The following is a 20,505-nucleotide window of genomic DNA, read 5'->3' on the forward strand; positions in this document are numbered from 1 at the left end:
CACTCAGGAGGGCAAATTTTGTACTGGTATAGTGGTCAGATAGGGCTGTGATTTTCTACCCAAATAACTGTATCAGTGCAACCTAGGGATGTTTAAAAAAAATTGTGTAATGGGGTAACCGTGTAAACGCTGAAAATCTCAGTGGTTATACGGTTACCCATGCTTATCTTTATACTGCAGAGCCTGCAGCGAAACCTTCCCAGGAAGGCACCGCCAGCTGCCCTTGCCTGCCAGGCTACCGGGGAGGTGACTTTGCTGAGTGTAACCGACACTTTTAACCGATAAGCATACAATAAGCGGTTAAGCAGTTAGTTGTTTACACTCATGCGGCTGTGTCAGTATAAAGGTGCCTTTTATTAGTATAGCTTATTCTCCTTCCTTTATGAGAACAGCTACACCACTACAAGCACTTTTATACAAGTATAACTCGGTCCACAGGAGAGGGTCTCCGAGGGATCACCGTGTTAGTCTGTATCTGCGAAAACAATGAGGAGTCCTGTGGCACCTTACAGACTAATAGATTTATTTGGGCCTAAGCTTTCGTGGGTAAAACCCACTTTGTCAGAGGCACAGGAGTGGGTTATACCACTTTATCTAGACCAGGACAGCTAAAACGGTACAACTTTCCATTTAACCACAGACATGTACAGCTGGAAGGGACCTGAAGATGTTAGCTAGACTGGTGTTTCTCAACCTTTTTGATACCCAGGGACCCACTTGCTGCCTTCCTAAATTGCATCAGGGAGCTCTCAGGGACTGGCATCGGTCCACAGACCAGCCAGTGAGAAGCACTGACTTAGACCATCCCCTTGCACCCAGGCAGGATTAAATATCACTAGACCATCCCTGACAGACGCTTGTTTTCCCCGTTTCTAAAAAACACCCGATGAGGAATCAACACCGTCCCCGTTGGTAGTCTGTAACACAGCTCCAGCTAGAGCAGAACAATTATGGTCAGCGTCTTGCATTATGATGCTCCCCAAATGCCTTTTTTCAGCAGCGTCACACGCTGTCGACACACATTCAGGTTTCCATCCACTGGAATGCCCAGATCCTCGTCAGCAGTACTGCCCCCAAGCCGGTTATTCCCCGGTGTGCTCTGTGTGTTTGGATTTTCCCTCCTACACAGAGCACTGTGCCGTAGCGTTACTGAACTCCCTCTGATCCAGTTCAGACCAATTCTCCAATTCATCCCAAGCACTCTGAGCTTCCGTCCAGCACTCCAGAGCTCTTGCAACCCCTCACCGCTAGGCGCCGTCTGTCAGTGTTCTCTCCTCTTTGTCCTCCTCTCGTTAAAGCAAACAGTGATTAGGGCTGGACCCAGAGTGCACCCTGTGGGGCCCACCCCTGAAAACGTCCTCTCAGTCGGACAGCACCTAGCATGTGTGCAAACAAGCCCTGAGGTCGTTTTACGCTTCTCCAGCAGCATATGGGGCCCTAAAAGCATTGTAGCCTGGTACAGAAAGCACCTGGGTTCTATTCCTGTCTGCCACGGGTCTGCTGGGTGACTTGGGGCGTGATGCTGCAGAGCGCTGGGCCTCAGTTTCCCCATGTGAAAGAGAGGTAAGGATACTGCCGTCCTTTGTAAAGCATGTTAAGAGCTACAGATGAAAGGTGGTATACTAAGAGCTGGGGATTATCATTATTATTAAAATAGGAATAAATTACAGCTGTGCATATGTTAAAGGTCCCTTTACGCTACCAAAGTGGGAACCTGGCTTGTCGTCCAGATTCGTGGCTAGACTTTCATTTACACCAAGACCCTGTTACGCTGCCAGAGTGGTACAAAGGGGTCTTAAAGTGGAAGCCGTAACCTAGTGGTGCGCAACCCGTGGGGGGTCGCGACTGTATTGGGGGGTGGTTACAGCACCGTGACAGCTGCTATTTTGTTTTCCCGGCTTGGTGCCCAATGTATACGCAGCAGAGGCAGGGGGAGTGGCAGGGGAGAGGAAATGAAAGGGGCCGCAACAAAATACTCTGTCCAGTTTTTTTTGCTCAACAAAAATCCCACCCTCCTTTTTTTTTTTGAGCACCACTACCATAACTGAAGGCCACTTTAAGGTCCTTTTACATTGCCTCTGAATGCACTGATGCCTGCAGGCCTCTGTTGACACACACACCTATACAGGGGCGGCCCGTCCATATAGACGAACTATGCAGTCGCCTATGGGCACCAAGCTAAATGGGACACCAAATGGTCATTGAGGGGTTTGGAGGTGGGGGGCGCCGATTGCATGGTTCACTTAGGGCTCCAGTTCCTGGCAGCTAGTCTAGGGCCGCCCCTGCACCTATATACACTTAGAATAGGTTCAGCATGGTCAATGGCCAGGTGCTAGTCCCACACACACTGTCCCCTCCCCAATGTGCCATACGCCCCCCTTTTCAGAGGCATTCAGTGCCTGCTCCTCTCCTGCCCGGCACCTTCTGCGGTCATTTGCAGGGCTGACCCCGCAGCACTTCGCGCCCATTTTGCACTAGTGCATCAGCTTGCACAAGGGCTAATGAGTGGCAAGCAGACTCTCTGCCAGCCGGGGCCTGGGCTCAGCCACTCGTTTCACACAAAGACCGCACGGCACCCCTCACAAGGGTTCTCACTTGCTGCCCCCCGAGGCTAGATTCAAGCCAGTACCTTAGCGCTGCGGGTTTCAAACTTTTTTCTCATGACCCAGTTGAAGAAAATTGTTGATGCTGCGACCCAGCAGAATTTGACTGGAGTGTGGGCTCCGGGGTGGGGCTGAGGATGGGAGCTTTGGGCTGGGGGGGGCTCCAGTTTGGGGGGGGTTCAAGGCTGGGGCAGGAAGGGCATACCTTGAGCGGCTCCCGGTCAACGATGCAGTGGGGGGGGCTAAGGCAGTTTCCTGCCTGTCCTGGCACCACAGACCATGCTGCCCCCAGAAGCAGCCAGCGTCAGATTCCCAGCCAGCGAGAGTGAGGAGCTAGCGCTCAGGGCAAGGGAAGTGCGTGGAGCCCAGTGTGCTCTTCCCCTTTTGCCTCCCACCTAGGAACCGGGCTTTTTGTCGGCTGCTTCTAGGGCACAGCGCAGTCTGCGGTGCCAGGACAAACAGGGAGCTGCCTTAGCACCCCCACTGGTCACCTGATCCCCCTGCGGTAACAAGTCCCAGCACCCAACATCCCACCCCCCCGTCCTGAGTCGCGACCCGTCATTTGAAAACCACTGGCTTAGAGGCTCTGGCTCCCATTAGCCACTTAAGTGAGTCGGTGCATTTCCTACACAGGTGGTATTGGTTCTCCGAGGTAGCCCTAGGACAGTCCCTTAACTGCTCCCCAGCCACGGTCGGATTAGTTTCAGACCCAGAACCCCCACTCAATCCAGGCTGGGATGCAAGGAGAAGTCCACTTCTCTGCACACTCAATCTTCAGCCTGCATCCAAGGCGGATTGGGCACCTATTGCAGCACTGACTGCCTGCAACTGGTCACAATCGGAGATTTGGACACAGCTCCCCGGCAGGACTCAGAGGAGGCTGCCAAAGCTGGCTGGGGGTGAGCAGCCTCGTGCAGTCCCATAGCTGCCGCACGTCACGCTGTTACTACCCCCTCCGGTTTGACCACAGGAAATGTGATCTCAGCTCAGCCTCTCCTTCCAAATAGGGAGGGGAAAGTTCTGCCTTCTCTCTTGCTCTCCTCGGCAAACGGCAGCTCAGGCAGAAGACTCTGCCATAATTGGAAGGGTGGAGACACACACAGGACACACATTCCCTAAACCTAGCAGTTCTCTAGGTTTTGCAAAAAAAAAACAGCCCAGGCAGGAGCGAAATCCTGTCCTGAAACCACTTCCTCCTCCATCCCCATCTCCCCAGTTCCCACCGGGGTCCCAGAACATTTTGCCCCACGGATCAGCCGGCAGAGGCTCTGCAGGGAAATGGAAGCTCACACAACCGAAGAACCACAGTCCTGTCCCTTTAAGAAGGAAGATGCCCTAGAGATAAGGGAGCAGATCTTTAGTTGAAGTGCAAAGGAGTGACTCTGGTTTGCACCTGCTAGAGACCTGCTCCACGGACATCAGTGGAGCCCTGCCCATTTACAGAACCCCACTCTGGGCAGGGAGGAAACCAGCTTTGTTTTCCTCCTTTGCTTTCCACCTTGAAACAAAAGGCTACTTAATAATAAGGAGTCAGAGCCTCAGCTGACATAAACCGGCAGCACACCCCTTATTTGGGGAGCTGCACAAAGCAGCATTAGCAAAGGCTCTGGTCCCTTGACCCCACTGGAGCCGCACCAATTTGCGGGTCTGTTCCCAAGTCTTCTCTTTGTCCTGGGCCATAAAGCCCGGGGCTCTTAACATGTGTGATACCCAGGCCCACGGAAAGGGCTAAAAGGAGGCAAGTGCCCCTATCAGCTGTAGCTGGGCCCTTTAAATTGCTGCCAGAGCCCAGCACAGTGTGCTGCAGAATACCGGGGGAGGGAGGGAACGGGGGGGGGGGGGGCACTTCTTAAAGCACAGGGTGATCAGAGCAGCTGTCCTGGCCCCACCCCTTCTGCCTGAGGCCCCGCCTCTTCCAGGAGCATGGAGCCAGCCCCCTACATACAACTTGCTCAGGGGCCCAGTGAGGCTGTCAGCTTTCCTAGTAAAACCCCTGAAGCTCAGACAAAGGAACTGTAAAAATATGAGTGTTAAATAGGGATTTTACCGCCTACCTGTTAGTCAGATGGCTGCATCTTCAGCACACGCCAGAGGGTTATTTGTAGCTGCCTGTCAATCAAACTGGAAAAAAAAACAACCTGTTAATTCCAAGGGGCTAAAGTGAAGAATCCAGGTAAAGTACATATTCTGTCCTGAGCTGGATACAGGGAGAACCCAGGAATATGGGGCTCTTGCTCTCTCAGGAGATCCCTTGCCTGTGAGGGGCTGGGACCTCAAGGTTCATACTCTGCCCAGTCATTTACGTGTTTCGTTCAGAGAATTTCATCCAAAGATTTGTTTTCACCTGGCTGAAAATTACAGGGATCCTGACAGAAAAGGCAGCAAAGACCCTGGGCAAAGATCCTGCAAGATACTCAGGGCTCTCCACACATGACAGAAAAGAAAAGAAAAGAAAAGAAAAGAAAAGAAAAGAAAAGAAAAGAAAAGAAAAGAAAAGAAAAGAAAAGAAAAGAAAAGAAAAGAAAAGAAAAGAAAAGAAAAGAAAAGAAAAGAAAAGAAAAGAAAAGAAAAGAAAAGAAAAGAAAAGAAAAGAAAAGAAAAGAAAAGAAAAGAAAAGAAACCCACCCAATAAAAATATGATCTTAAAGTTTTAAGACATGGAAAAGCAGTTGTCTACCCAGCCAGCTGTTCAGGAATAGCTGGTGGACTGAAAGACACAGCTGACAGGTTCACACTGCCTCAGGTTGAACTGAGGTGTTACAAAGCTTGATCAGTCCTTGTTCCACAACGGTTGCATAACCCACTGCAGCTCTCACTTCAGGTCTGTGTGGTTTGCATGTTCTGGTCTCAACCGGACCAGTGTAAATCTGGAAGTCACGGTGTATGATGGGAGAGGCATGCTGGCTAAGGAAGCCCAGCCCATACTGGAAAATGGGGAATATGAGATAGGCGAACTACAAAATCCACAAGGCACTGCCACCGCATAGCCGAACTGCAATATTTTGGGGTCTGGGCTTCCAATTTTTGAGGAAAAAATGTGGTGAAAAATGGAATGACACCAAAGACCTAAAAAACAGCTTAGATGGAACATGTTCCACCAGCCCTAGCGAACACAGAGCTCAGTCACCACATGGCACTCTGCGATCTGCCTCATCTCAAGTATTTCGGAGATACAAGCTCACCAGAGGCTGCCATGGGCTGGTTTGCAAACGTGCTGTGCACCAGCATCTCCTCCCGTGAACATCAACTCAAGCTGGGGGCTGCTCATCACCTCAAGAAGCCAGGCCCTGGTTCTGGTGGACCTGCGTTCCCAAAGTCGTTTCACTTGTGACTCGAAACAAGCCAGGAGAGTCTTACCTGGGTGAAATTCTCCTGTCAATCTGGCTACTTGCCTCTCAGAGAGGCAGATTAGGTACATCAACTGAAAACGCCCTTCCATAGGTGGGGAAAGCGGCTGGGAGGCAGGCCGCTGAGATGTGGACAGTAGCTACCATGAACGAAGGCGGTTTTTCCCAATGCAGTAGCAAATCCAACCCCTGGAGAAGGAGCAGTTACGTCTTCCACGGGCCTACTGCAGGGATTCTCAAACTTCCCCCCATTGCGACCCCTTTCTGATGACAAAAATTACTATCCGGCCCCGTGAGAGAGGACCAAAGCCTGACTCCGCCCCAGTCCCACGATCCAGGATGGGGGGCCAAAATTGAAAGCCAAGGGCTTCAGCCATGTATGTATACACTGGCCATGTATGCCCCCCCACCCGTGGAAGGGCCAGGACAACCCCCTCCACTCCAGGCCCCGCCTCTCCCCACCCCTACCTTTTCCACCACTCCCCTGAGTGATGTGGCTCCCAGGACTGATGGGGCTGAGGGGCCAGCACCGGCTATTGGAGGTCCGCCCACACACCCCTGCACTCATTGGCAGGGGAAGTGGAGCAATTCTGTCCCAGCTCGCTCTGCGTCCCCGGCCACATGGCTCTGCTTTCCCCCAGTGAGTGTGGGGCCGTCCCAGCGCGACTGAGGCAGCAAAGCAAGGTGGGACCATGTTGCTTGGCTTCCCCTCCCACTGCTGGGAAATACAGGGGGGGGGACCCCTGCTGCGGGTGCCAGGCCCTCCCCTTCCCAGTTAGTCCCCCTGTATGCTCAGGGACTCGGGCCTCACCAACTGCTGCCCCTTGCCTCTCCCACCCATGGCAATTGGGGGCATGTGTCTCCCTCGCTCTCTCCTATGTGTCAAGCCCTGCCTACCACCCGGGACTTCAGCTTCGGCCCTGAGCCCCAGCAAGTCTAAGCCCGCCCTGGCAACCCCACAGGGTCGCGACCCACTTTGGGGTCCCCACCCCTCACCTTTGTCTACACCAGGGCCTAGGTTGGAACAACATCTCCTGGGGGTGGTGTGAATCTTTCATCCCCCTGCACGACGTTGCTGGGCCAACCCAAGTTTTCAGTCTAGACCAGGCCTAAGTGATTTGTCCAAGGTCAGACAAGGTCTGGGGAGTCTGCAGCAAAGCTGGGAATGCAGCCCACTTTCTCCGAGTCCGAGTCCTTCGCTTGAAACCACAAAGCCAGCCTTCCTCTCGCGGCGCCTCCTCCCCCTCCCCTTACCAGCTCACTTCCTGACGTTACAAAATTCAGCCGGAGCACAGATGGGCCCGAGAACCACACAGCATTGAACCTCGTCCTCACCCTCCCAGCACCGCTATGAGCTGTGGAAGCCAGGACAGGGCTTGGGGGGTTTCAGTTCAGGGCCCCATCTCACCCTCGAGGTCTTCCCTGTAACAAATATCTCCTCACCAAATGGCCTGGCATGGGAAGACGCTGTACATAATTCCCTCAAAACAGCTGAAGCACGGACAGATTTCTCGCTGTCAGAACGCATCAAACCTTAAGACGTGAGGGCCGCATCGCTTCAGACATATGAGCTACAAAGTTTTCCAGCTTCTGAAGCAAATGAGAAAAATCTGACAGAAGAGGGGTGGGAAGGAGGGAGATTCCAACCCTCTTCCCTCAGTCAAATCTGAGGTGGCAACAGAAACACCATGCATAATTCACCTCAAACATCTTCCCAACACTTTACGAGCTAGATGTTGTGTTAAGTTCAACTCAGTTCAGACTCTGGCCTTTTGCTTCCCTGAACAGAGAGGAGCTGTCCAAAGAAATTAAGACCCCGGATCTGATCAACTACTCTGTCGCAGAGGGGATTTTCAAAGGGAGGAAGTTAAAAAAACGAGTAGTCCTGGAGCACCTTAGAGTCTAAAAAATATACATATAGGCTGTGTCTAGACTGGCAAGTTTTTCCGCAAAAGCAGCTGCTTTTGTGGAAAAAACTTGCCAGCTGTCTACACTGGCCGCTTGAATTTGCGCAAGAACACTGACGATCTCATGTAAGATTGTGAGTGTTCTTGTGCAAATACTATGCTACTCCCGCTCAGGAAAAAGCCCTCTTGTGCAAATGCTCTTGCACAAGAGGGCCAGTGTAGACAGCTAAAAACTGTTTTGCACAAAAAAGCCCCGATGGCGAAAATGGCGATTGGGGCTTTCTTGCGTAAAACCGCGTCTAGATTGGCACGGACGCTTTTCCGCAAAAAGTGCTTTTGCGCAAAAGCATCCATGCCAATCTAGACGCTATTTTCTGCAAATGCTTTTAATGGAAAAACTTTTCCGTTAAAAGCATTTGCAGAAAATCATGCCAGTCTAGATGTAGCCATATAGTATCATAAGCTTTTGTAGACACAACCCACTTCTTCAGATGAGTGTGGGTTGTGCCCACGAAAGCTCATGATACTATATATATTTTTGTTAGTCTCTAAGGCGCTACAGGACTATTCATTGTTTTTTTAAGTTACAGACTTACATGGCTACTCCTCTGAGGCTTTTAAACATAAAAGGAAGTTCGAGCCTTATGGTTAAGGCATCGGGCTGGAACTCAGGTGAGAGGGATTCAATTCCTGGCTCTTACATTGGCTCCCTGTACAACCCTGGCCAGTCCACTTGCTCTCCCTAAGGTCTTTGGGGGAGGGGGCTGTCTTTCACCACAGGTTTGTACAGCACCAAGCACGACTGCCCCAATCTCAGTAGGGGCCTCTTGATGCTACTGCCCCCCAGGGCCAACTTATCCATTAGGCATGGTAGGCACATGCCTAGGGCACACGATACTTTTAGGGGCCCACGAAAATGTTTTAATTTTTTCCTCACATCAGAAAAAAATGACACTTTTAGGGCCCACGAAAATCTATTAAATTTTGCCTAAACCAGGGAAAAAAAATGTTGAAGTATTTAAAGTTATATCAAAAATAATTTTTAATATTTTTCTTTTATGGAGGAAGGGGTCCACGAAGGCAAAAGTGCCTAGGGCCCACGAAAGTCATAATGCGGCCCTGCTGCTCCCCACCCCCCCCATCCTGGGTCCCCCATTACAGGAAGTATGTGGATGCATTGGAGAAAGTCCAGCAGAGGGCAACAAAACTGATTAGGGGGCTGCAACAGGTGTCTTATGAGGAGAGGCTGGGGGATTTGGGCGCATTTAGTCCATAGAAGAGAAGAGGGAGGGGGGATTTGAGAGCAGCCTTCAACTACCTGAAGGGGGTTTCCAGAGAGGATGGAGAGAGGCTGTTCTCAGTGGTGGCAGATGGCAGAACAAGGAGCAATGGTCTCAAGTTGCAGTGGGGAAGGTCTAGGTTGGATATTAGGAAAAATTATGTTGTTAGGAAGGTGGGGAAGCACTGGGATGGGTTCCCTAGGGAGGTGGTGGAATCTCCATCCCTAGAGTTTTTTAAGGCCAGGCTTGACCAAGCCCTGGCTGGGATGATTTATTTGGGTTGGTCCTGCTTTGGGCAGAGGGCTGGACTCGATGACTCCTGAGGTCTCTTCCAGCCCTGGGGTTCTATGATAGAATCAGAATGATTCCGTTCTATGATCCTCTTATACTCCGAATCTCAGCGGAAGCCACAGCAGCTCTGAAAATGAGTCCTCTTGAACGTACAAAAAGCATTTGGGGCCAGTCTGCGTGCCCCATGAGCCGCGAAGAGAGCATTTTGCCCACACCCTGTAGTGCGAAGGGATGGGGGCTGCCGTGTGGGTGGAGGATGTGCGAATGTGTGGTTTAGGTCACTGCACAGGGTTTGTTCTTTGACACTGAGCCCTAACCGCGTCCTCTCCCCGCACCTCCACCCTCCTTCCCTGCCCTGCCCCGCCCCCTTCTCAGTGCTAGCTTCACAGCACGTCCACATGACTCTAAAACGGCAGATGAACATGCCACTTGCACAAGCTTTTGCCTTCCACAAACACATCCTTTGCGCTCCACTCCCGGCAATCCTTTAGGATCTCCAGCTCATCAAGGTCATGCCTGGCCAACAGCCCCCTGATCGGAGTGGAGTTGGGTTCTGTGTTTCAGCCCATACACACGACACTCAGCAACTCCTGGCCTGCCAAGGTATCACACACAGGAGTCAAAGTATTAAGTGCTAACCTCAAGGGCCTGGCAAAATTTCATTTTAGGTCATTATATGCTACCTCCATAAGGCCTTCTGCGCCTGCATAACCAGTATAGCTACAGTGATGCAAAATCCCTACAGTAGACACAATTATACGGACATAGCTTATTCCTATAAAGAAAGGGGAATAAGTTATACCAGTATAAAGAGACCTTTATACAGGGACAACTGTATCCACACTAGCAATTGTACAGGTTTCACTATGTCAATAAAAAAAAAAAAATCACCCCCTTCACAGAGTCAAAAAACAGGACTATGTAGCTCTGTAAAGACTAACAAGATGGTTTATTAGGTGATGAGCTTTCGTGGGCCAGACCCACTTCCTCAGATCAGATTTTTTTTTTTTTGGATCTGAGGAAGTGGGTCTGGCCCACGAAAGCTCATCACCTAATAAACCATCTTGTTAGTCTTTAAAGTGCTACATAGTCCTGTTTTTTTATTCAGCTACACCAGACTAACACGGCTACATTTCTATCACCCTTCACGGAGGTTAGTGATACCAGTACAAAATCTGTGTCTGTCTCAGGCTTATTTTAGCCCAGCAGTTAACAGTGTTGCAATCACCAGCCACTCAAAAATCACAAGACAGGCCCCCCAAATATCCCGAGATTAGATCAAATATAATTTTTAAACAATACATTTGGGGTTCTTTTTATTTGCCTTCTGTGGGCCAGGAGCTGCTCCCAGTACCGGTTAACCGTTACGAGCGATGCTAACCAGGTAACTGGTTACCCGTTCACATCCCTACTTGTTGCATGTTGCCAAAACAGATGCTGTATTCCCACTCAGAGGTGGAAGCATTTCAGTGGCGAGTGAAGTGGTCACTACAATATAAATAGTGCTCAATCCGCTGCTCTCTGGTACCCGGTGCATGAAATGCTACTCACGGCAGCATTTTAGACCCACTTTGCACCGGCGGAAATGACTGCTCCAGGGGTAGAGGAAATGAGGCTTGATAACCGGGACTAAGATTATGTCTACACGACAAGCACTACAGCATCTAACTGCAGAAGGAGATTTTCCATCTCTGTAGAAAATCCATAGCTCCAAACGGTGGTAGTTTAACTCCACACTGTGAAGTTCATTTTTTTTTTTACAACCCTGAGTCAGGACAGAACTAGGCGGATCTCTAATTTTTAATTACAGACCACACCTATACATCAAGTAAGTCGCCTTTGATCTCTGTCTATCACAGATTGCTGGCCCCCTACATAAGAATGACCAGACTGGGTCAGACCAAAGGCCCATCCAGCTCAGTATCCTGTCTTCCCACAGTGGCCAATGCCAGGCGCCCCAGAAGGAATGAACAGAACAGGGAATCATCAATGGAACCATCCCCTGACAGCCATTCCCAGCCTCTGACAAACAGAGGCTAGGGACACCATCCCTGCCCTTCCTGACTAATAAGCAGGGCTCGACAAACAATGTAATCGACTCACCCGTGGCGAGTAGATTACACCCCGGAAGAGCCGGCACAGAGCGATCTGCGCGTGTGCAGAGCATAGAACCGCGCGGCTGGCGAGCGGGGTTCGCCGCCGTGCGGCGAGCCCTGCTAATAAGTATTGATGGACCTATCCTCCAGGAATGTAGCTATGAGGGTGCGTCTACACTGCACCTGGAGCTCGAAATAAGCTACACAATTTGAGCTATGCAAATTGCGTAGCTTATTTCAAGTTAATTTCGAAATAGCTTATTTCAAAATTTGGCACTGTATACACAGCACTTATTTCGAAATAAATCGCTACTCCGAAATGTCCCTTACTTCTCATGGAATAAGATTTACAGGGATGTTGGAATAGCGAACCCCCGCTCCACCTGCCCTCGAACCCTCTGTATATAGGGAGGTGGATTGGGTTCTGGAGTGGCTGGGGGGGTAGGGCATTCACCAGGGGAAGGTTGGGGGTTCAAGCCCCACTTAAAAGGTGTAGAATAGCTATTTTGGGTATCCCCAAAATACCTCTGGTATCTCAAAATAGCGCTTCAGTGTAGATGTAGCCTTAAAGTCCTGGTCTTCGCAATATCTTCCTGCAAGGAGTTCCACATTGCACTGTATGAAGGAATACTTCCTTTTCTTTGTTTTAAAACTGCTACCTGTTAATTTCATTTGGTGACCACTAGTTCTAATGCTATCTGACCACTTCATACTTTTTAACACCATGGCAGTCCTCTGGGGTTGTCTCCACTTTCCAGAAGGGGAGCTGACACACAGATACAGACGAGGCGACTTGCCCATGATCACACAGGAAGACTGTAACAGACCAGGGACTTACACCCAGGGCTCCAGCGTCCCAGACCATGCCTTAACCACTAGGCCACTTCCTCTCAACAGCTTGGCAACTGCTACAGAAACGTCAGCTGTTGTTTATGAAGACTGCAAAAGACACAGCACAATCTATTTCTATTGCAAACTGTTCTATTAACCATAGAGCTGTAAGGCTGGAAAGGGGCTCAAGAGGGCATCTACTCCATCCCACATTCCAACGCAGGATCAAGGATATCTGACCAGCCTTAAGAGGGGTTTGCCAGTGTTCCCTATAGAGACGTAAATATCCTTTAAAAACGTTAGCCAATTAAATGATATCATGTTTATCCTTTCACTGGTAAAATGGGGTCAGGACAACTCTAGCTTGGCCCTCCATGGGTGGAGGGCTGCTCCAGCCAACCGGGGTCCTGCCCACCTGGCCACAGCGGGACAGTTAACCCGTTACTGGGTAAGCATGCCAGTAAGGCTAATGCTTACTGAGTATGGTTAACCTTTTACATCCCTAGTTCCCTATAAACTATGTGCTTATGTGACCACTCAGGAGATTCAAATGATGCCCAGCTGATTAGCAGAGCGCCCACAGCTTTATTTCTACTTGTGGTGCACATTTGCACATGCCTCAGTGCACATACGAATTATTCCGCACATGGATGAAAAAAAATCCACCTGTGGAGGAAAAAGATTAGAGGGAAACTTGGTGTTTGCCCACTCTGTTCTTAAAAACCTCCAATGATGGGATTCCACAACCTCCCCCCATTCCTAAGTCCAATGCTCAACTACCCTTAAAGTCAGAACATTTTTCTTAACATTCAGCCCTTAATTTCCCCCTCCTGCAAACTAAGCTGCTCCTTTATTGTCCCACCCTGAGGCTAAGTCTACATTGCCTTTTTTTGCGACAGAAGATATGCAAATCATGCTCTCATTTGCATATCTTCCTCCAATCCTTTTTACAGAAGAGGTTTTGCTGCTAAAAAACCCCATTTGTTGGAAAAAAACCTTTTTGAACAAGATCCCTTATTCCTCAAAAAATGAGGTTGACAGGATCTTGTGCGGGGCTTTTTAGCAACAAAACCTCTTCTGCAAAAAGGTTTGGCAGAAGATATGCAAATGAGAGCGCAATTTGCGTATCTTCTGCGGCAAAAAAACAGCAGTGTAGACATAGCCTAAGTGGACACAAAGAAGAATTGACCACCAACCTCTTTACAACAACCTTTTACCGACAGGAAGATTTTTCTATTGCTCGTTACTATGATTGTAAATAATTACTGCCCCCTGAGAACTGCTAGCCATGTATCACAGTGTTTTACTGCGACAGCCTGGCTAAGAATTGTGACACACAGCCAATCAGTGCTAAAACATCCTTAGTCTTTCCTCCCCGCCACGGCTACTTCTTCATGTCCACCACCACATGTTAGACCGCCAGGCCAAATCCTCAAAAAGTTCCCCTGATTTCACTGGAAGTTGGGCACCTAGATACTCTTCAGAATCCCCGTCTCTTCGGAGAGGGGATTGTCATTACTGTGGGTATGTAAAGCTCACAGCATAATGAAACCCTTAAAGTGGCAGGCGCAAAAACGATGCAGATAAAACGATTGGGGTGCTGGGTCTGCTCTTGCTGATCGGTCACCTCACTTTGGAAAAGATGCTAAAGCCTTTCATTCCCATTTCATTGTTCTGTGTAGTTGACAGAACAGCGCTCTTTGAAGGCAGGAACTGTACAGCACCTGGCAGAATGGGGCCCTGATCTCAGTTATAGAGTTTGAGGGTCTATCTACACTGCAGAGTAAGCCCAGCATTTAAACTTAAGTTCACACAAATCCACACTAACCCAGGGCTTGGATCTAGGCCCAGTGGCCCACTGGGGTTCTATAGGTGGAACACAAGACATTTTGTCGGCCGTTGCCAGATTCTGCATTGTTTCTTTTCCTACCGGTATTCCTAAAGTGACAGGCACATAAAGCAAGGGCGCATGAAGGGAGGTGCATGAGGATTGCACACAGCACCGCCTGTGAGCGCCGTGAGCCTCCTCGGCAGCCAATCCTAGCGCAGCTATGGTTCCATCTGTGCATCCTGCAAATTCTAGGCCCACAAGCACAGCGAGCAAAACCGCCAACTCCAGGGAGACTGTCAACAATCTTGCAGCCCACTGAGACTCCTGCAGCCCGCTCACTAGCCTCGGTTGCCCAAGGCCCTGACAATGGCAGAGACTTGATTAGCAAGTGACCCATGCCCCAGGCTCTAGAGGAAGATGGAAGTATCCCAAAGTCCCTGCCAATTTGACCTAGGCAGGAGAAAGACTCTCCATCTCAATGCTTTATTTATTTTGCAGAGGAGGAAGCCAGGGATTAAGGGACTTGCCCCTGGCCATACACGGAATCTGTAGCAAAGCTAGAAATTAAATCCCAGAACTCTGCTCAGAAGCCCTTCCACCCTATGGAGTGGCAGCTGATGAGGAACAAAGTCCCCTGGAAAGACCAGACCAACCTGACCCAGAGAAGTCATCTGAAACCCACTGGAACTTTGGCTTGTCTGCTGAGTAGTGACATGGAGATGCCTCTGGGCAGAATCTGGACAGACACACTCTCCTCCACCCCTAGCCAAAGCATTTCATATTAAAAGACATGGAAAGGTATCAAACGGTCAGGTGGTAACGATTTTTGGTCGCTCCGCAACCTGTGCTGGATTGAATGACCGGGCAGCCCCAGCATGAAAGACATTTACAGTCCATGGGAAATAGGACATGCTCCCTGGTCCCTAGAGGCAGGTTGGAATCAAGCGGGAGCATGCCTCTCGTTATTCACAGCAAAGCCAATTGTGCTGTAATTCAGTCATGGAGTTTAAGGCCATAAGGAATCATAAGAGTCTCTAGTATGTATAGCCTCTGGTAGAGCCCAGGCCATTGCATTTCACCCAGGCACCCTGTACAGAGCCCAATAACTTGTGCTTGGATCCAGCATCTCTTCTAGGAAGACAGAATCTGCCACATCCTGTGGAAGTTTGTTCCAGTGGTTAATCGTCCTCGATAGTAAAACAAGTCTTAAAATGTAATGTAATGATTGGAGGCGAGGGGTTCAGTGCATGTGCACAGGCACATTTATTATCCTCTAATCAGTACATTCCACTGGAACTGTTGGCCTGTGCGTCATGTGCCCTATATTGCTATCAGTTATCAGTGATTCTCCCTAAACTTAGGAGGCCTGTGCAGGGCCGGACTAAGGGGTGGGCTAGCCGGGCAGCTGCCCAGGGCACCAACCTATAGGGGGCGCCTGGCTCCTGGCGGGCTGCAGCAGCCGCCCGGGACGGGGGCCATGTTAACCCCCGCAGCACCAGCTAACAGCACCCTTCCTCCCACGGCTGCAGGGCCCAGCACGGCCAGGCGCAGCCCGCCCCAGTCTGCGTGCCATCAATGGCGGCTGGGCTGACTGGGCAGCACATATGCCATGTGTCTGCCCACGCGCCATGCGTCCAGAGGCGGGGCCGCGCACCCCGGGAGCGGCACCATGCGCCTGGAGCCCAGGGTGCCAAAATGGCTCAGGCATGCCCTGGGCCTGTGCTCTTGGATCAAGAGACGACAGGTTCTATTCCCACTCCATCTATAACATTCTCACTGCTATGGCATGCAGCACAGTGGACACCTGGGAAGGCCTCGATGAGCCTAGATGAGTCACAGGAAAGTTTAACCCCGTGGTGGACAACCTGTGGCCTGCATGTGGCCCATTGAAGTTCTATGTGTGGCCTACGAAACATTTTGTTCACCCTTGCCCACGCACGGGGATGTCTCGTTCTGCTGGATTTGGTCTCAGTGAGCCCAGGCAGGCTGGAGCAGCCCCCCCCCCCCGCAGGATCCCGTTTAAGCAGTTAACCAGTTAAACGTAACATTTAACCAGTTAACTCCGTGTTTCTCAAACTGTGGGTCCTGACCCCCTGGGGGGTCGCAAGTGACTTAGAGGGGGGTCGCGGTATCACAAAGTTTGAGAACCTCTGGGTTAATTGAGTAAAGGGGGTTTTACATCTCTATTTCCATCCAAATCATTTTCTTCCCAATGGTGTTACTACAATGACACACACGTGAAGCCAGGGCAGGTGAAGGGAGGTGTGGGCGGATGCACACAGCACTCCCTCTGCAGCCAATCACAGCGCTGCTAGGGTTGCCAGCTGTCCAGTTTTTGCCCGGACAGTCCAGTAATTACATCTTCTGTCCGGTTAAAAAAAAAAATACTGGACATTTTCCCCCTGCCGCGTCTGGCAGGGGCAGGGGCGGGTGAGAATTTAAAGGTACAGCAACTTTTTTTCCCCCCCCTCAACAAGTTTGGTTCCTACCCCCCCCCCCCCTTTTTTTTTTTGGTTCAACCAATTTTCCCCTCTATGTTCGGGATTTTTTCTGGCAACCCTAAGCACTGCTACCGTGCCATCAGCCCACCTCACACATTCTAGGTGTGCAAGCACAGTGAGCAAAACTGCCCTACCCCAGGAGACCATCCTGGTTACCACCATCGCGCAGCCACTAACTAGCCTCGGTAGCCCAATGCTGGTGTATCCCTACAGGCAGTTCCGAGAGTGCACGGGGTTGGATTTACGGGAGCCTAATCCAAAGCTCAATGAAATCTATGGCAAAACTCATTGGCTTTCGGGTCAGGAGGCTCAAAGCACCTTTCTCATTCACCTCGATGCCAGGGGCTGGATGACCCCATAATTGCCCTGCTCTGTTCATTCCCTTCTGCAGTGCCTGGCCCGGCGGCTGCGACGACACTACAGTTATTGACCTCTTGGTGGGGGCTGTGTCAAGCCCAGGCAGCTCAGCCCCCTCCCCCTCCCGCATGGACCTCGTTACTGGGACCTTTGCAAGTTTGCCTGGCACTGAGCTAGAGTTTCCATTGCAGTGCCCTCTGGGTATTTATCCTGCTGTACCTGGCAGGCTCCCAGAAGCAGTGGATTCTGGGAGATTTCAAAAGGTCACGCAGTGCACTGTGGCACGGTAGCTGGGGGGAGGTAGGGGGGACCAGGAGATTTTTGGCCAGTGTGCATCCAGGCCAGGACTACAGTGGTAAGTTCAAAGAGACACCGTTTTGGAGCTCACAGCAAGGCTAATCCAGCCGCCTTTGGCTCACCTCTCATTTTTTAAAATAGCCTTTTGGCAATGGAAATATTTGGAAAAAAAAAATCTGATGGAACCTGAAAACAAAAATATTTTCAGGGTTGGCTTTTGGGGAGGGGGTTGATTTGTCCCTTCTCCTCGTCCCCCACCCCTCCTTTTCAGTGACAAAATGGAAACATGGGGAGGGGGGAGAGGGAGGAAATGAGAGGAGAGGGGAAAAAGAAAATGCTGGATAAAAACTTTTGAAACAGATCCTGAACAAACGGGAAACTGTTCCCTTTCGAAAACTGAAAGTGCTTCTCTTTCACCCAGCTGGGGCAGGTCTGACAGCCTCTGATTTAACAAGGAGTCCAGTGGCACCTTAGAGACTAACAGATTTATTAGTGCATAGGCCAGAGGTGGGGAACCTTTTTCGGGTTGAGGGTTGCTGACCCACAGAAAAATCAGTCGGGGGCCAGTAACTGCGGGGAGGCAGCTGTGGGGGGACGGGGAAGGAGGCTGGAGTGCCAGCACGGGTGCCCCAATGCTGGGGAGGCCCTACACCTCGGGGGGCCAGATCCAGGCACCCCAAGGGCCACATCCGGTTCCCAGGCCTTAGGTTCCTCACCCCAGCATAAGCTTTCGTGGATAAAACCCACTTCCTCTCCAATTCGTTGAGGTTTTGCCCATAAAAGCTGATGCCCTAATTAATCTGTTAGTCTCTAAGGCCGTGTCCAGACTCAGGGGTTTTTTCGGGAAAAGTAGCCTTTTCCCGAAAAAACTTCCCCTGCGTCCAGACTCAAGCCGCGTTCTTTCGAAATTATTTCAAAAGAACGCGGCTTTTCTTTCGATGGCGGTAAACCTCGTTTCACGAGGAAGAACGCCTTCTTTCGAAAGTTCCTCTTTCGAAAGAAGGCGTTATTCAATGTAAAGAGGCCGTCTTCGAAAGAGAGCATCCAGACTCGCTGGGTGCTCTCTTTTGAAAAAGCGGATTTCTCTTTCGAAAGATCCGCCTACAGTCTAGACGCGATCTTTTGAAAGAGGTTCTTTCGAAAGATGCTTTCGAAAGAGCCTCTTTCGAAAGAAGCCTGCAGTCTAGACATAGCCTAAGGGTATGTCTACACTACCACCCTAGTTCGAACTAGGGTGGTTAATGTAGGCAACCGAAGTTGCAAATGAAGCCCAGGATTTGAATTTCCCGGGCTTCATTTGCATCTTGCCGGGCGCCGCCATTTTTAAATCCCCGCTAGTTCGGACTCTCCGTGCCCGCGGCTACATGCGGCACGGAGTAGGTAGTTCGGATTAGGCTTCCTATTCCGAACTACCAGTACACCTTGTTCCATGAGGAGTAACGGTAGTTCGGAATAGGAAGCCCAGTCCGAACTACCTACTCTGTGCCGCGTGTAGCCGCGGGCATGGAGTCCGAACTAGCGGGGATTTAAAAATGGCAGCGCCCGGCAAGATGCAAATGAAGCCCAGGAAATTCAAATCCCGGGCTTCATTTGCAACTCCGGTTGCCTACATTAACCACCCTACTTCGAACTAGGGTGGTAGTGTAGACATACCCTATGATGCCACAGGGCTACTCGTTGTGTTTGCAGATATGGACTAGCACGATGACCCTTCTGAGACTCCCTCGGTTTTGACAGAGAGGGAAAACAACACAACAGAGGGTCAAATAGACTAGGCACACCAAAGCAGTGACCGAGCCAGGAAGAGAATCCAGGAGCCCGAGGGTCTCTCTACACTACCGAGTTTTGTCGGAAAAACGGCCATTTTTCCGACAAAACTTGAGGAATGTCCACACTGCAATTGCGTTCTTCTGCAAGAAAATCAAAAGAACAGGGGGGTTTTTCCGGCACTGGTAAACCTCATTCTACAAGGAAGAAGCCTTTTTGTGAAAGAGCTCTTTCGGAAAAAGGCGTGTGTGGACAGGGAAAAGGGAGTTCTTTTGGAAGACAAGGAAAGAGGAAAAACCACAGGTGCCCTGGTGGCCATTCTGTTCATAGCAATCACAGTTTAAATGCGAGAGAGTGTCCATTCAGTCTGCAATCTGCTTTTTTGATGCACTTTTGCAGTGTGGACGCTCTCTTTTGGAAGAAGTTTTTCTGGAAGATCTCTTCCGAAAAAAACTTCTTCCGAAAGAAGCCTGTAATCTAAACGTAGCCTGAGTCTAACCACTAGGACAGACCCTCCTGCAGAGCCAGAACCAGAACCCAAAGGCTGGCCTGCACACAGTGTTTGCCTGGTATAGCTATGGTGGGCAGGGGACCTTTTCACCAGTACAGTCATACCGGGACCATCCCAAGGTGGACGGAGCGTGACTGCCATGAGGGTGCCTTATCCAGGACTGCTTATTCCCCTTGCCATATACAACCTGTACAAGCCCTTTTCTCACAACAGAACTGCATCCATAGTGGGGATGAAGAATGGGTTAAGACAAGGGCTTTTGAGGTTGCAGTCCAGGACCCCAGGCTAAGGAGGGTCCCGCAAAAAGATCTCCAGGACACCAAAATTGCAGAGTTTGAACCCTCATTTGAACTCTGAACCCTCATTTTGGCCCTACTCTAGTGCCTAAGGGCCCCCACAAGATCTCATAGCCCCGGGCCCCCAGAAGAGTTAATCCGGCCCTGTTGGGGAAGGGAAAATTCACTAATCAATAGGAATATAAAACAGTGCCTCTTGTGGAAACGTGCCTCTTGTGGAACAAGGCAGTTTTGGCCCTGCTCCAGGGGACCGAGGAAGGGTCTATACCTGGCCATCCACCCAAAGGCTAACGTCTTTCAGTCACTCCGACCAAGCCCAGGCCCGTCGTTAAATCAAGCGTGAGCCAACGAAGTCTCTGATGCCCCAGTACCGTGGTCCCCAACCTTTTGGGGCTGCCGGGCGCCCGGGGACAGAGCTGCTCATGCAGTGCACGGTCAGGGGCAGGGCCACGAATGTGCCACGTGGCTGGGGGTGGGGCTGCGCATGCTCCGGGGGCAGCGCTGCGCATGGGCCATATGGCCGGGGACGGGGCCGCTCATGCACCTGGGGGCGGGCCTGCTCATGTGCCACACGGCTAGGGGCAAGGCTG

At 50.7% G+C, this 20,505-nt stretch overlaps 1 protein-coding gene across 12 annotated transcripts in view; it reads right to left on the reverse strand.

The window, feature by feature from the left end:
• Positions 1-20,505, reverse strand: part of MEF2D (myocyte enhancer factor 2D) — a 224,709-nt gene that overhangs the window by 148,831 nt on the left and 55,373 nt on the right. For all 12 annotated transcript variants that reach the window (XM_075907987.2, XM_075907993.2, XM_075907989.2 and 9 more), the window contains one exon: positions 4,658-4,724. The gene's annotated coding sequence lies outside the window, so the exon portion shown is untranslated. Of the gene's footprint in view, positions 1-4,657; positions 4,725-20,505 lie in introns of those variants that run through there.

This window comes from Pelodiscus sinensis, chromosome 22, assembly GCF_052426305.1.
Source record: "Pelodiscus sinensis isolate ZL-2025 chromosome 22, ASM5242630v1, whole genome shotgun sequence".
NCBI lineage: Eukaryota > Metazoa > Chordata > Testudines > Trionychidae > Pelodiscus > Pelodiscus sinensis.